The sequence below is a fragment of the Etheostoma spectabile genome, chromosome 22 (assembly GCF_008692095.1).
Source record: "Etheostoma spectabile isolate EspeVRDwgs_2016 chromosome 22, UIUC_Espe_1.0, whole genome shotgun sequence".
Taxonomy (NCBI): Eukaryota; Metazoa; Chordata; class Actinopteri; order Perciformes; family Percidae; genus Etheostoma; species Etheostoma spectabile.
The window spans coordinates 22763704-22767575 of record NC_045754.1 but is presented as its reverse complement, the minus strand read 5'-3'; the positions used below and the strand labels follow the sequence as shown (position 1 = coordinate 22767575).

General features: G+C 44.5%; 1 protein-coding gene across 1 annotated transcript in view; it reads left to right on the top strand.

The window, feature by feature from the left end:
* Positions 1-3824: 3824 nt before the first annotated feature.
* The window catches only part of reck (reversion-inducing-cysteine-rich protein with kazal motifs), a 38640-nt gene continuing 38592 nt past the window's right edge, over positions 3825-3872 (top strand). The window contains exon 1 of the mRNA XM_032503953.1: positions 3825-3872. This exon is cut by the window's right edge and continues 200 nt beyond it. The gene's annotated coding sequence lies outside the window, so the exon portion shown is untranslated.

The window sequence follows — 3872 nt, the reverse complement described above, 5'->3', positions numbered from 1 at the left end:
AATTAGCAGATGTGGGCCTGAGAACATCCAACTGTTCCACATGATGTTCAGTCAGTTCCGTGTGGAGGTTTCCTGAGACTGGTTGGAGCTGCTCGTATCAGTCTGTTTCTCTTTGTGTTTGGGTTGGAACGTTAAAACTAGTCAGCTGTTAGGTTGTGTCTTTGTTGAGTTGCATCATGGAAGCTAAAGGTGTACCCTAAGCAGCAGATCCATTGAGAATTTGAACAAATTGCTAGTTGACCAAGAACACTGACGTTCAAACCCAACCTGAGCTGCCTGGCTGCTAAGCTAACGCTACAGAAGGGGGGGGCAACCAGCCATGAAGTGAACTAACCATTCCTAATAAAACCCAGTGTGATCGAAGGGGCCTCAGTCTCAACGATGACATATATGTTAACAACGATGGACATTCCTGTCCATCGTTGTTAACATATGTTAAGCTTCCTGTTGGTCCTCTGACCCCACCCAGCTGTGATGTCATCACTGCGGCGGGGCGGAGCTAAACAGCTGGACGCTCAGGTGCTGTTTAGTTTCTCTTTGAGTTCCTTCTCACGGAACCACTAGGACCAGGAGGTCGCAGCTTTGTAGAGTAAACGTAGCACCCTGATACAAATGTTTATTAAATCAACGCGTCAAATGAATCACTTACTTTATGTAAAGGCTCTGATTAATACATATCTTTGTCCTACAAGGTTGAAATATAACTGACCCTTTAGGAGTCATCTGTTTAGACCAGCTGGAGAGAGACTTTATTGTCTGACTGTCTTTATTGTCTTTAAAAGTTGCACAAATGAAGATTCATTTCAGTGGTCTGAATATAATGGTCCAATCAGCGAGGAGGATCCCTCTTGCTGACCAATCACAGAGGACGAAGGACAGGAGTTAATATGGTTGAGCTGTAGTAGGGACAGCAGTGTTCTACAGTCTTTTCTGTACCCAACCATGTAGACATCCTTCAGTCCGGCCTGAAGAACTCCCTGGACTCACTGGATCTTTGAATTATCACTCACTGTACAAAGACATAGTTTGATCCTTCATGGTGCAGCTCCAGATCCTGTCTGTTACAGATCCAGGGGACCAGCTTTCATCTGGAACATGAGGTGTTAGCGTTAGGTAAATGAGCTGGAAGATTTAATTAATAAAAAGGGATACAACATCCTCAAGAGTCCTGGAGCAGGAAAAATGGTACCAAAAACCTTCATAAACAGACACACAAATACACACACACACACACACACACACACACACACACACACACACACCACAGACATCTGTAAAGCTGTAATATCTGAAATGAAGCAACATGTGGTAAGCGGAGACACACAGACCTAATGGAAAACAACAACAGAGAATTTGTCTTGTGGAGACAATGGAGCCAGTTGTCCAGTCAGGGACGGATGAGGGACAAGTGGCTGGATGGAGCCTCTGGCCTCAGGCTCTCTTCTGAACTCTAACTGCAAACAAGAGACACTTTCTGCTCCCAGACTCAGGTCAGTGAGCTGCTGCGCTGGGCAGAGGAGTGTGTGTGTGTGTGTGACCTATCTATTTATCTATCTATCTATCTGTCTATCTATCTCTCTCTCTCTCTCTCTCTCTCTCTATCTATCTATCTCTCTATCTATCTCTCTCTCTCTCTCTCTATCTAGCTATCTATCTATCTATCTATCTCTCTATCTCTCTCTCTCTATATATATATATATATATATATATATATATATATATGTCTGTCTGTCTGTCAACTATCTATCTATCTATCTGTCTGTGTCTCTCTCTCTCTCTCTCTCTCTCTCTCTCTCTCTCTCTTTCTCCCAACCGGTCGAGGCAGATGCCCCCCCACCCTGAGCCGTGGTTCTGCTCGAGGTTTCTGCCTCTTAAAGGAAGTTTTTCCTTGCCTCTCTGGCCTAGTGCTAGCTCTTGGTGGGAACTGTTGGGTTTCTGTAAATAACATCCCAGAGTCCGGTCTAGACCTGCTCTTTATGAAAGACCTGGGAGATAAATAACATCCCAGAGTCCGGTCTAGACCTGCTCTTTATGAAAGACCTGGAGTAAATAACATCCCAGATTCCGGTCTAGACCTGCTCTTTATGAAAGACCTGGGAGATAAATACCTCCCAGAGTCCGGTCTAGACCTGCTCTTTATAAACCTGGAGATAAATAACATCCCAGAGTCCGTCTAGACCTGCTCTTTATCAAAGACCTGGGAGATATAAACATCCCAGAGTCTGGTCTAGACCTGCTCTTTATCAAAGACCTGGGAGATAATAACATCCCATTCCTGGTCTAGACCTGCTCTTTATGAAAGACCTGGGAGATAAATAACATCCCAGAGTCTGGTCTAGACCTGCTCTTTATGAAAGACCTGGGAGATAAATAACATCCCAGATCTGTCTAGACCTGCTCTTTATGAAACCTGGAGATAAATAACATCCCAGAGTCCTGGTCTAGACCTGCTCTTTATGAAGACCTGGGAGATAAATAACATCCCAGAGTCTGGTCTGACCTCCTCTTTATGAAACCTGGGAGATAAATAACATCCCAAGTTTGGTCTAGACCTGCTCTTTATGAAAGACCTGGGAGATAAATAACATCCCAGAGTCTGGTCTAGACCTGCTCTTTATCAAAGACCTGGGAGATAAATAACATAGAACATAGATAACGGTTGTTGTGATTTAGCGCTATATAAAATTAAATTGAATTGAATTCATGGTTAGCTTGATTCTGCCACAAGGGACAAAGTGCTGACTGGGGCCCCTGTTGGGTCCCCTGTGGACTTTGACCCATCTGCACAGAGGCTGTCCCTCTGGACAGAGGTTTCTGCTGTTTGACGCCTGGCCCTGTTGACATGGCATTCAGAAGGACAATGTGGGGACAGGCTGGGAGGCCCCCGGGGGAAGCAGCACTTCCTGTCACTGGATGGGTGGACCGGCAGATCGCCACATTTGTATCACCTGAACGTATCAGAGAGTGAGGGGGGTGTAACGAGAGACCCTCTACTGTACTGTGTTAAGATAGAGCCCACATAAGACGGCTGTCTTCATTCGACCAACAGAAACCCTATCTAGCCTAGGTTTTGTTACCTCCTGGTCTTCACCAGGATGGGCTCTGTTCAGATGAATGAGCCATCATCTCTTTATGTTTGTGGACCAACTGATGACGCTAATGGGTCAGAAAAAACATATTCCTGCAACATGAAATCGGTTTGATCTATCAGACTGTTGTTTTTTTCTTATGAATGCTCTAAGAAATAGACAGCATGCTCTGTCTCTGGTACTGGACATGGACTCCCTGTGTTGGTGGGCCTGTGTGCTCCAGCAGTCCGGTGGACCAGCAGCTCGGTCAGATCCCCTTTGTGTGTTGAAGTAGTACATAAATAAAGGTTTTATGGAAAAGTCAGGGCTTTTTTAATATTCAGAGAATCAACTCTTAGTAATTCTGTGAAATTAAAAACAGTTCACCTTTTCTGGGTCCTGTCGTTTCTTTTTTTCTTTTGTAAACAACCCCCTGTGATATTACAGTAGAATACCATTTTATAATAAAGTCAACTAGCCAACAATAGAATGAAATGATTAGACCACTGACTGTTGCTTTTCTTTTTGACGCTTTCACACTTGTTTAGTTTCTAATGGCAGGATATTTCTGCATTGATACTAATCTATGAAACAATGGGGCAAACATAGCCTACTCCATTACAAGCTAAACTTACCATCTAATATGTGCATGGAAGAAGTGGAGGCCCAGGTTATATGGGATTAAAGCTGCGTCCTCTCTCTGGATCAGAAAGCGGTCACCGTTAACCGGTCTCCTTCTCCGTTCTGCGCATGTCCTCTGGAAACCGGGGGCTGGAGAGAGAGAGAGAGAGAGAGAGAGAGAGA